This window comes from Alexandromys fortis, unplaced genomic scaffold, assembly GCF_014885135.2.
Source record: "Alexandromys fortis isolate MF-2015 unplaced genomic scaffold, M_Fortis_MF-2015_v1.1 scaffold_265, whole genome shotgun sequence".
In the NCBI taxonomy this organism is placed as follows: domain Eukaryota; kingdom Metazoa; phylum Chordata; class Mammalia; order Rodentia; family Cricetidae; genus Alexandromys; species Alexandromys fortis.
The window spans coordinates 268108-281614 of NW_026068166.1; the positions used below are offsets into that span (position 1 = coordinate 268108).

Here is a 13507-nt window from a genome sequence, read left to right on the forward strand (position 1 = left end):
GGAACACAAACATCCAGTCCCATAAAAGCCTTGAAATGCTTTAAAGCCAGAGTTCATGCTGGCAGCACAGCCCCCAGGAAGCAGCGCTTTAAAATGACGCATTTTTTTTTCTGCTGCTGTTGCTGAATCAGGAAATCTCTCTACGGCACGCCACCAACAAAGAGCAAAACTCTGCATTAAACTCTGTTTTTTCTCTGTTTAAAATTATGCTCTCTCAGGTTTTTAAGTGGATTTAGCCCATCACGTCTGGGCGCCATCTGTTGAATTAGCAGCAGCAGGGCTGCATCCCTGGCACCCGGCCACTCGCATGGCTAGCTTATGCCCAGAAATAATTACATGGAAACTGTATTCTTTCAAACACTGCCTGGCCGGGCTAGTTCCAGCTTCTTATTGGCTAGCTCTTACATATTGTTCTAACCCATTTCTAATATTCTGTGTAGCCCACAAGCTGGCTTACCAGGGAGGATCTTAACCTGCATCTGTCTGGAGCAGGAGAATCATGGCGACTCTCTGACCCAGCTTCTTTCTCCCAGCATTCTCTTCTGTCTACTCCGCCTACCTAATTTTCTGTCCTATGAGGGCTGAGGCAGTTTCTTTATTATAATTAACCAATGTCCTTCCTCCATCACATTTGTACCTGACAAATTCAGAGAAAATACTCCATATCTATCTGTCTTATCTTGGTGAGTCCAAAAGTTGTACCTAATTCATTTTCTAGCTTGTGTTACAAAACTATCCTTTCATGTCTCTCAACCTTATATACGTTATATTTCTTTAGTGAATTTCTTTTTTGAGTTTGGTGAAAAAGGAAAACTATAACTATTTAGTCTTTGACCCCCTCAGGAGACCCAAAGAGAAAATAATAATAACTGAGTAAACAAGAAGTACAAACAAATGACTTCCAAAAAATGTGAGAAATGACAGAAACAGCTGGCTGCCTGGACAATCACCCAAGGTTTTTCTGCCATATTGGGTCATCCATCTTCAGTTTATAGGCCTAGTATATCTAACAGACTTTTCTATGAATCAGTATATTTTTAAGGGCTGTTCTAGCTTATCTTGGCAAAGTTTGACAGTCACTTTCTTTTGTGTCCTGCTTCTCCGATTTGTATAACATAAATACTGTCAGCAGTCAAGGCAAGAACATTTTCTTACCAAGTAGCTAACCTTGGCCACAAAAATAGCAAACTCCACTTGCAGTTTCTTCAATGTCCATCATCTTCTCTGAAGAATATTGGTTCTGCCAGGAGTAGACACTGTCATAAAAAAGTGAACAAACTGTGTTATTAAAATATATTAAATGCCATGTTCTGTAGATTGCTGAAATGTTTGAAAATGACCCGAATCTCTAAAATATACCTCTGTTTGACCTTGAAAATATATCAAATATGACCAAAAACATATCAAATATGACCAAAACATATCAAATATGACCAAAATGTCTTGGATAGTGTATTCTGTAAGGTGGGATCATCTCAGCTAGCTACCTAGAAGTTGTCCGGAGCATTTTGTAGTCCAAAGCCGATCTATAGGTGGTGTTTTTCTGCTTAATAGCGTTATCACTGTCCTGGTGGTACGGTCATCGTGGGGTCCTATCCTCCTTTTGGAAACCTCAAATTTCACTGTAAGGCATGGTCAAGGTTCACTGCAGAAAACTTAAATATTTTAAATGTTATGTGCAGCATATATCAAGAGATTAAAGCATCAATATTTGTTATGTACATCTCGAGTATAAAAAGTTAATTCCTAGTTATCTGATAGAGACTCAAACCTGAAATCATGTACAAGAAGCTAAATGAAGTCTTTTTAATGCTATGTGATCATTAATAACATAATAAAAACTTATAAATATATATTTGAATATTATAAAATTTTAGATAATATATATGTCTCAAAAATTGAGCAAAATATTAGGAGATTCATAGCAACAAAATAGTTCTTTTATTTGGTGTCCCTTATCAGGTAGCTCTTCTGACATGATACAGAAATTATGGATTTTACTTTAAGAAGCATGCTTGAGCTTAGAGAAGGAGAGAGCCACACTCCAACTTCAATGTCAGCTTTAATTTTTTAACTTGACTGGTACTACAAAAAGACTATTTTCATTATGTCTGTAGAGAATAGCAGAAACAAACATTTGGGAAGATTTATGAAATTTTATTCTATTTGGGATATGATATACCAATATGTCAATTTACTTTTTCTTGGGACTTTTTTCCTGGATGATTTTCTTTTTTTTTTCCTGCAGATGTCTCATTTATCCAGTGACCAAATGTAAAATTATATTCAGTCCAACTTGATAAGGCTATAGTCTATAATAGTCTCAAACTTGTTCAAAGTTGAATTCTCTTCTGAGACTCATGGAAATCTGTTAACTGTAATTCTCCTGTATAATCAAAATTGAGATCTTATATTTCAAAAAATATAATGACACATGATATACATTACCATTCCAAAATGTAGGGAAGAGAGCATAGTGAGAAAACCCTGGACCAAAGCAAGACCAAAACCAAATGGGCAAACTCCAAACTCTGCCTCTCCATGTCTAATGTCAAAATGATCTTATGATCTCCAAATCATTTCAGCTTTGTTGACTGCCACCCATTTATCTCTCTTGGGCGAGTTTCATTCCCTGTTAGAAGTTCTCTTGGCCAGGTATCCCAAGACTCAGGCATCTCTAACATCTTGAGGTCACCAAGATAATTCAGGTTCAACTAAACAGTTTCTTGCAATGGTCTCTCTAGGCTTCCATTCAAAGACACCTCTGATACATGCCTGGCCTCAATAACTTTCCTTAGTTGTGGAGGCAAATTCTATAGTCCCTTTCTTCATTTTTTTTTACCTCCAAAACCTTAGTTGAAGCTGCCAATTTCAGTTGCTTACTGGTACTGGAACATGAGTTTCTTATTCATTTACATCTTCCCCATGTTTCCGTCTTTCTCTACCTGAGCTTGGCTGTCCTGAAATTTACTTAGTAGATAAGGCTGGCTTCATACTAAGAGATCTGTTAGCCTTTGTCTTCCATGTGCTGGAATTATAGGTGTGCACCACAATTCCTGGTTCTATTCACAATTTGGACATTTAGCTGGGTGGGATCTTGCCCTGAGGTCATCGTTACCTCTATTCAATTAGTTAATCTACTTATCCCCTTGAATGCATGATTTAGCCCTATTCCTTTCCCTCGTGCCCCTTATCATAATCTGTATGCTTTGTATTTTTATTTGCTGACCTTGCTCCATTTCATTAAAAATATTCATTAGAATATTTGGTGGTAACCAATAACCATACAGTAGAGTTTATACTATGCTGTTTTGAGATTTCCTCTGCCCGTGGAATTAGTCCAGAACTCTTCACTTTAGCCAAAAAAAACTCTTCAGACAAGGGCAAAAAGCCACCACAATCTTCACCAAAATATCATACAGCTATTCCCTAGGTAACATACTAAAACTCTTCCCCTCTAAAACCTCTTGAGCCAGCCCCCCCCCCCAACAGTTCATCAAATTGTACTCTGCACCACTGTCTTGCATGTTCCTACTAGTATATACCTTTAAGCAACACTTAAAACATTCCACTGCTTTCCTAACCAAAAGTACCAAAGTCCTAATTCCTCCAAATGAGAATCTAGTCATGCTTATCAAAGGATTCCCCCAGTCCCTGGTACCAACGTCTGTGTTATTTAGGGGTTTTATTTGCTGTAAAAAGACACCATGGCCACAACAGCTCTTACAAAAGAAAACATTTCACTGATATGGCAGTGTACTAGTCAGATGTTCCGTCCATTATCACCATGATGTGGAGCATGGCAGCATGCAGAGAGACATAATTCTGGAGAAGGAGCTGTTGCATGTTGATATCAGTCAACAAAAGTAGACGATGTCACTGAGTGGTATCTTGATCATAGGAGATCCCAAAACCTGTCCCTACCATGACACACTTCCTCCAACAAGGCCATACCTATTCCACCGGGGTACACCATTTAATAGGACCACTCCCTTTGGGGGCTATTTTTCTTTAAAATCATCACGGTGTCTATACAAATGCACACTCCTTAATCTAGATTAAATTTTGCATTTCCTGTCTCTGTTTTGGCCCGTTATATGTGCATCAGTTGCTGCATTCTGATTTTCCACTTGCCTTAGCTTACCACATTTATTAGAGGGGGGCTGAACATGAGCTTAGCTTTCCAGTTACGTCAGTCACCACTTTCACTAATTCATCATACATCTGAATCATCAAATCATATTGTATTTTTCTTCAGCATTTTCAAATTCATTTGCTTTCCTTCAAATTCCTTTTCTTCTACTGTGTGTTTCTTGAAAAATCATAGCCACATCTCAAGACACAATTATTATAAAACTGTGATCTCTTTCCATGTAGAAACAAGTGTATTTCCTCTACAGTCCCTTTTTGTTCTTTCAGTATACTGTTTTGTGCATGCATTGTGATTCATACTTACTTAAAGCAAGGTAATATCTTGTTTTATCTATATAACTTACAAGACTCAGACAAATGCTGATACATCATAAACAGCCAATATATCTCCTTAATTCAAATAGTGAGAATTTACATTTGCATTGAAATTAAGCTGAACATTTAAGGCTTTACAGTATACACTATTCATATGTTAGAATAGATCTACAGAACTAGCATTGGATTTTCTCCTTTCTAATTTTAAAATAGTGAAATGAGTTCAGTTAATCTTTTAGGTGCTCTCTAGAATATAGTATACTTATGAGACAAGAAAATGTAGTATCTTTTGCTTATAGCAAAATTTGGCACTGTAGTAAGAGAAGTACCATATTTATTTATATCATTCTTACTAGACCCTTGCCCAAACACTTTGGATGAAATAACTAATAAAACTAAAAATTTCATTTCATACTCATCTAGCATACAGCCAGGTGAGCTTTTAGATTAAATTCATATGATGAAGCTCTATTTTGGGGGGTGATCAGTTAGATTTTAGAGTTATTCCCAGGTGCCCTTAGAGAAGCTGGTCTCTTCCCATCTGTTCCCTGATGACTCTTGAAAAGCTTTCAAGGCCATTTATAATTCTTCATCAGAAGACTGAAAAATTAGCTTCATAGTTAATCCCTTTATGACATATTTTATTTCAGTTTTGCAACTTAGCAGGTTAGAACAAAGCAGACAAGTAAAGCCAGCCAGGCTGTTGTACTATCTGATGCTGAAAATGTCTCTTAAATAACTTCTATTATGTTTACTCATTTCATTTAGAAACACTGCCAATATGATTGTGAACTAAATGAAAGAGTAGAATAGATTTTTTTTTTTTAGAAAAAACTGCTGTCATTTCCAGTACTATGTGCATTGGTTCTTTCCATTAAATAAAAATACTTGCCAAGTATTATTATATTTCTCCCAGATGGTTTGCTTCAACTATTGTTATTTTCTATTTTTGATAGCTAATTAATGTTATATAAATATCATATATTTATTAAATATTATATATAAATCCTATCCTGATGAGATAGGATTTCATATAGATAGGGCTCTGGTTTCCATAAGAAATGACTCAATTTCTTTGGAAGACTTGTCAAAATGGCTGTTTTTACATGTATACAAATTAATTGCTTAGGATTTGGAATAAGAGTAGATAATAGAGAAATCTGAAATTATCTCACATTCTGTTCTTTTCTATTGACTAAATATGAAGCTAATTTAAAAAATCTGAGCTAAAAATCACAGGTGAATAAATATAGAAGGGTATATAGCAAGACAAATGTACAAAAAATTCAGGCAATTTACCCTTAATCTAGAAAAAGTGCTGACCATATCCAAATTATACTTGAGTGAAATACCATTTCCATGTTCTAAGAAATAAGAAAAAAAAGTTTAATATGTTAAAATGACTTTCCCAAAATGCATTTCTGCCAAACTGTCTGCACAGTCAACATCACTAAGTTTGCTAAGAAATTCCTCATATTGAATGTAAATTAAAACACTACCTCCTAGCCAGGTAGTGGTGGTGCATGCCTTTGGTCCCAACATTCGGGTAACAAAAAAAGGCAGATCTCTCTAAGTTTGAGGCCAGTTTGGTCTACCAGAACTAGTTCCTGGACAACCTCCAAAGCTACAGAGAAACCCTGTATCAAAAAATTAAATAAATAAAACACTACTTTTCCAAATATGTGGTATATTATGTAGTCCTAATAAGAAATAAAATACTAAATATATATTTCAAAATTCAGAGGTACCTCAAATACGTAACTTAATGATGCACCTTAGGGTCTTATAAAAACAAAAATAAATCAACTTAAAAGATGGTGAGGAGCTAAATAAATACTTTAGTTGTTAAGAGCAACTGTTACTCTTGCAGAGGTCCCAGGTTTGGTTCCTAGTAGTTAACAACCATCTGCCGCCCTAGTCACAGAGGAACAAAATCTCTCTTCTGGCCTCTTCAGGCACTGAGTGTATGTAATGAACAATTACATAAAGAGGCAAAACACCCCTTACACGTGAAATAAAATAAATTCACTCTTTCAACAATAGTAGCAGATACCTGTAGAGGTCAGAAGAGGTTGTTAGATTCCCTGAAGCTGCAGTTAGAGGTGGTAGCATCTGACATGATTACTGGGAACTAAACTCTGGTCCTCTGCATGAACAGCAAGTCCTCTTAACTGTTGAGTCATCTCTCAAGTCTCTTAAGACATTTTAGCACGTTGCTTTAGTGTCATGGTGCGGCTAGTCACATTTCATGCGTGGCCATTCAGCAGAGATGCCTGAGGAAACACAGACCCAGGACCAATGAATGGAGAAGGAAGAGGTCGAGACTTTTGCCTTTCAGGCAGAAATTTCCCAGTTGATGTCCTTGATCATCAACACATTCTATTCAAACAAAGAGATCTTTATGAGGGCGCTCATCTCAAATTCATCACCTGCACTGGACAAGATCAGATATGAGAGTCTGACAGACCCTAGAAAACTAGACTCTGGGAAGGAGCTACACATTAATCTTATTGCCAACAAACAAGATTGAACCATTACCATTGTGAATCCTGGAATTGGAATAACTAAGTTGACTTGGTCAATAACCTTGGTACTATTGCCAAATCTGGCACCAAAGCCTTAATAGAGGCTTTGCAGGCTGGTGTAGATATTTCCATGATTGGCCAGTTTGGTGTTGGTTTTTACCCTGCATATTTAGTCGCTGAGAAATTAACTGTGATCACCAAACATAATGATGATGAGTAATATGCCTGGGAACCCTCAGCAGGGGGATCGTCCACAGTGAGGATTGACACAGGTGAGTCAATGGGTCCTGGAACAAAGGTCATCTTACACCTGAAAGAAGACCAAGCTGAGTACTTGAAGGAAAGGAGAATGAAAGAGATTGTGAAGAAACATTCTCAATTTATTGGCTATCCCACTACTCTCTTTGTCGAGAAGGAACATGATAAGGAAGTCAGTGATGATGAAGATGAAGAAAAAGAAGATAAAGAGGAAGAGAAAGAAAAAGAAGGAAAGGAGTCTGATGACAAACCTGAAATAGATGATGTTGGTTCTGATCTAAAAGAAGAAAAGAAGGACCATGACAAGAAGAAGAGAAAGGAAAAGTACATTGATCAGAAAGAGCTCAAACAAAACAAAGCCTTTGTGTTTGGACCAGAAATCCTGATGACATTACTAATGAAGAATATGGAGAGTTCTACAAGAGCTTAACCAACGATTGGGAAGAACATTTGGCAGTAAAACATTTTTCTGTTGAAGGGCAATTGGAGTGTCAGGCCCTCCTTTTTTGTCTCAAAACGTGCTCCTTTTGATCTGTTTGAAAACAGAAAAAAAAAAAAAAAACCATCATCAAGTTGAATGTGCACAGAGTTTTTATCATGGATAACTGTGAGGAGTTAATCCTTGAGTATCTGAATTTCATTAGAGGAGTAATGGATTCTGAGGATCTTCCTCTAAATATCTCCCATAAAATGTTGCAGCAAAGCAAATTTTTGAAAGTTATCAGAAAGAGTTTGGTTAAGAATGTTTAAAACTATTCACTGAACTGGCAGAAGATAAAGAGAACAACAAAAAGTTTCATGATCAGTTCTCAAAAAATATAAAGCTTGGAATTCATGAAGAGCCTCAAAATCAGAAGAAACTGTCAGAACTGTTGCAACAATACACACCTGCTTCTGGAGACGAGATGGTTTCTCTCAAATACTATTGCACCAAAATGAAGGAAAACCAGAAACACATCTACTTTATTACAGGTGAGACCAAGAACCAAGTTGCTAAGTAGGCCTTTGTGGAACTTCTCTGAAAGCATGGCTTAGAAGTAATGTATATGATTGTGCCCATTGATGAATATTGTGTGCAACAATTGATGGAGTTTGAAGGCAAGACGTTGGTGTCAGTTACCAAAGAAGGATTGGAACTTCCAGATGATGAAGAGAAGAAAGAAATTAGGAAGAAACAAAAGACAAAATTTGAAATCCTCCACAAAATTATGAAAGATATTTTGGAGAAAAAGATTAAAAAGGTGGTTGAATCAAACTGATTGGTGACATCCCCATGCTGTATTGTCACAAGTACATATGGGCGGACAGCAAACATGGAAAGAACCATGAAAGTTCAGGCCCTTGGAGACAACCCAACGATGGGTTACATGGCAGCAAAGAAGCACCTGGAGATAAACCCTGATCACTCCACTATTGAAACCCTCTGGCAAAAGGCAGAGGCTGACAAGAACGACAAATCTGTGAATGATCTGGTCATCTTGCCATATGAAACTGCACTCCTGTCTTCTGGCTTCAGGCTGGAAGATCCCCAGACACACACTAACAGGATCTACAGGATCATCAAGATGGTCTAGGTATTGCTAAAGATGATCCTACTGTCGATGATTCCAGTGCTGCTGTAACTGAAGAAATGCCACACCTGGAAGGAAATGATGACACATCACACATGGAATAAGTAGACTAAGTAAGCTTCATCAGAACTGGATGTTTGATGCTTACTTTCATTCCTTCTGATTATATATTTCCCAGGACTTTTATTTATTTTTGTTGACATTTAAAATATCAGTGAGGCATAAAAACTAAAGGGAAGATAAAATTACTTTCTACTTGTATGATACTGTGCTGCTATAGGTTTGATTCAAATGGTTGGGTGAACGTTTGTTGTAAAATGTAATGTAACCTATTAACTTTGTGGTCTGAAGTGTTTAGCTGTTGAGCTGGATTCCTTATTAGACCAAATAATTTCACTTGGAGGTGTTCTAAGATATAGCTTCATGTTTAAAAGGAAAAAAAAATTAAGATGGCTTAAGTTTCATCTTAAAATTTTTCATCCCCTATAGTTAATTCTCCATGTACTAGTCTTAGACGTAAGTACACAAGTTAAAATAACAGGAATTCCCCATGTGCCTTGTTTTCCAAAGTACCAAGAACAAAATCCCAAGTTTCCCTAGGTCTTGTATGCTGGGGGAGGACCTTCTGCTCCTTCAGTCAATAGCTGCTGAAGTACGAGCCCACTGTGCTGCGGGAGTTTTCTGCTCCTTCAGCCAATGTCTGCTGAAATACCAGCCCACTGGGTTGTAGTCTACTTATCTTTAAAAACAAGGAGGACTACTGAGACCTCAAGAACAATGGCAACGGGTTTTTGATTCTACTGGACCTATTGGTTTCGTGGGAGCCTAGGCAGTTTCGTGGATGCTCACCTTACTAGACCTGGATGGAGGTGGGTGGTCCTTGGACTTCCCACAGGGCAGAGAACCCTGATTGCTTTTTGGGTTGACGAGGGAGGGGGACTTGATTGGGGGAGGGGGAGGGAAAGGGGAGGCGGCGGTGGGGAAGAGACAGAAATCTTTAATAAATAAATAAATAAATGAAAAAAAAAAAAAAAAGGCAAGCCTCGGCTTGCTCTCTTGGTTCCTGAGCTTGGTTCTGGCTCTTGCTCCAGCGGCTATTGGCTTGAAGGAGCCAAAGGTCGCCTAGCAGCACTTGTAACTCAGCATAGCTTGTGAGTGGAAATACAGTGCCCAATCACATTCTGCTTTAAAAAGTAAATACAGATGAGAAAAAAAAAGAGATTTTAGCAACATTAGAATCATTTTGCATGATTCCTTCATGGAAGTGACCACATTAAGAGTTTTACTGATATTTCCCCACTTACCAATAACTTATTCTTGGAGGTTGTTCTTACCCATCTCCTTACTTTGTAAAATATTAAGTAAAACATCAAAATATTCTTGTGTCCACTTTATAAACTGTAATATTGTACCTCAAAAACAGATTAAGATATTTAACTATGATTAGCCACCTTAGCCACTGTTTATAAGACTATATAACAAACAATCTGTGACCTTGACCAGTCTGTGCTTTTCTACCGTAGTTGCATATGACCATGTCTACCTACACGAAAAAGAAACTAATAAAGATGGCACAGATAAATAAATTAATGAGTATTCACATACTATATTAGAACCTGCTTTAGGCAGTGAAAAAACATCGTCTATGTCTTATCTGGTTTGTCCTCCTAGAGTTTAAGGCAAATTCTATCTGTAATGACATATTTATGATTTTTTCTAATGATAAATGTCAACATAAGGAAGGAAACAAGACTTGAGATTACCAAGTAAAAGGAGAGTAAACATAGAGTTATAGTTTATTGGAAAAAAGTGTGTGCCAGAATGTATCAGTCCCCGAATATAGGTATCAGTTGTGGAGAGTTTCAGAGAAGAAAGAATCCTGAAACAGTTAAAAGCATGCCATCACTGTTCTTCAGGGTTAAAAAGATGAATTAAAATCAGATTTCTTTGTAATTTCTATAATGGCTTCCATTACTAGATTAATTTTCTGTTATTGTTGATGGTGTTGTAACTCTGTGGGATATTTGAGATACAGAAACTGGTTAGGATTTCATGTAAGAGATAGATTCTAACTTTATAATTATTTTTAATGGTCAATGTCCTTTAATGACAAAAACAACCATTTCTCCTACTGATTTCGTTGGTGTGTGCATGCCAATCAGCCTTTATACTAGACAAAAGAAAATAAAAGCAATTTGAATAGAAAATTGACCAATTAAGTAAACCTGTCAACTAAATGCTGCGTAACAATCCCCCGTGTTCCTACTTGTGTTTATTACCTTTGAAATGAAATAAGATACTACCTTGGCATTTATGTTTTGATTTTATCATTGTTTCCGCTGGGTACTAAAGGCAGAGCTTGAAAGTCCTACTATCTTTAGGATGATTGCTGAGCAAATGTTGCTTTATATCAATGAAACTGTGTTTACTTTTGAGACTATAGGCATAAAACAATTTTATTTCTGTATTTTTAACAAAGAAGACATAGTATTGGCTGTATAATACAGAAAAACAAATCCCACAGAATTCATACTAAAAAGTTGTTAAAACTTTAAGATAAACAGCCCATGGAGCAAAACGGAAAAGAGGAAACAAAAACGTTGTTTCAGTATGTTATTTTAAATGTAAAATTTTCAAGAGCAAATGAATAAAACAGTCAAAGAGATGGTGAATCTCTGAACCATTACTGAGAAAACAAACAGAAGAGATTATTTCTGAACTGACTAAGGTGTTACACTTAATAGAAGAGAATCAAATTATCTTATCTTATTTTATTAGTAAATACTATCACATGAGGAAAGGCAGTTATGTCTAAAGCAAAATCATATAATTTCAATGACAACAAATAAGAGATCACACAGACCTTTTGGAATTGAAAAGCATAATGATTTAAATAAAATAATTTTATGAGTTTAAGGGAAGACTCGACGGATAAAAGAACCAGTAAACATGATAAATAGAAATTATCAAATCTTTAGAATAAGGAGAATAAAAGAATATGGAAAATGAAGAAGAATGCAGAGTCCTTCAGAAAAATATTCAGTGTGTTAACATGGGCGTGTTGGCATTCCAGGAAGAAAGAAGAAAAAAAGAAGGCATTATAAAAAATTGTTTGAATAAATAATTTTCATACACCTTGCCATTATGATGAGGCTCAAAACAAAAATCCACAACAAAGAGAAAGAGATCAGTAACAAGTGAGCTAATGTGAATGGAGATATCTTTAAAATAGCCAGAGAACTAGTTCTAAATTGACAATTGATGTTCAAACTTAAATAATTCTCATTGACTACACTGTGAGTAAAATAATGAGGCATAAATATCTTACAAATAAAAGTTTTAAACCATAAATATTATATAACATTGTTGAAAGGCATAAAGAAAATATAAATGAAGGGAGACTGCTTTTGTGTCCTGGGTGGAAAAATCAACATAAGATCACAGAGTTACAAAAAATTGTATTTAGATTCAATACAATTTCTATTAATATCTTAACAGAAACTTTATTTAGAAAATTTATATAGAAATTCAAATGTAAAAAGTAGCACACATAAAATTTGAAAAAGAGATTGTGATTGCATTGTACTACATTTTAAAGTCAGAGGGTGTGATGCCACCAACTTCATTCGTCTTAAGATGGCAATAGGCATTCATGGTATTCTGTGCTTTCATTTACATTTTAGGATTTTATAGTACTTCCATTAAAATGATATCAGGATGGAAATCGCATTAAATGTGCATGTTGTTTGGGGTAGTAAGGACATTTTAACAACCTCACTTTTCCAATCCATGAATTTAAGATATTGTGTTTGTGTCTCAGTTTATCCCAGTGTTTTATAAAGCAACATGCAAATCTTTTTGTTAAGCATATTCTTATTTATTTATCCTTGTTGATAGCATTGCAAGTGGAATTTTTCTTAATTATCCTTTTAGATATTTTCTTGTTAGCATGTTGAAGTAGAGCTTTTTTTTTTTACAGTTTGGTGTTTAAAAGGCAAGTAAACTACTTCTAAAAGGAATTGAATATATATTTCTCCAGCAAAAATACACAAATGAACAACCATGATGTAAAAAAGGTGCTCATCATCATAAATTAACAGAGAAGTGTAAAACAACTATACTATTTTCACCTTTCAACTGCTATGATAGCCATTATTTTTTTAAAAAAAATATGGGTGATGATTTGAGTAAACTACCATATTTGATGAGAATATAAACTTTTGATACCTTTAAAATTAACAAGAAAGCTGCCATATTAGAGGAGAATATCACTCCTGTATACATAGCCAAAGAAAAGGGGATCAAGGAATTGATGGGTGATTAATATTCTCACATTCTGTGAAGCATCATTCACACTATCCAAGATATGAAATCAACTTAAATGTACATTGACAAGTGAGTGGGTAAATAAAACATGCCATGATAGAATATTGCTTAGCATTAGAAAGGAAGGAAATACAGCCATGATTGAGAACATGTAAAACACCGTACAGAATAAAACATGTACATCAGAGAAGTGCAAATACTACACATATAAAATTATATGAGGTGGGTGAGAAGTGGAGTTGAGAGAGCAGTTTTCCGAGGATCATCGAGAAGGTAACTAGAAGCCATTATCTAATGGGTCCAAAGTTTAGGTAATGTAAAGAAAAAGTTCAAGAGGTATGCTGTTTGAAACCTTACACT

The 13507-nt window shown here is 35.8% G+C and overlaps 1 protein-coding gene and 1 pseudogene across 3 annotated transcripts in view; both read left to right on the top strand.

Moving 5' to 3' along the window:
- Window positions 1-13507, top strand: part of Dmd (dystrophin) — a 1091134-nt gene that overhangs the window by 248641 nt on the left and 828986 nt on the right. The window lies entirely within an intron of this gene.
- LOC126492098 (heat shock protein HSP 90-alpha-like) lies at window positions 6737-8934 on the top strand (annotated as a pseudogene).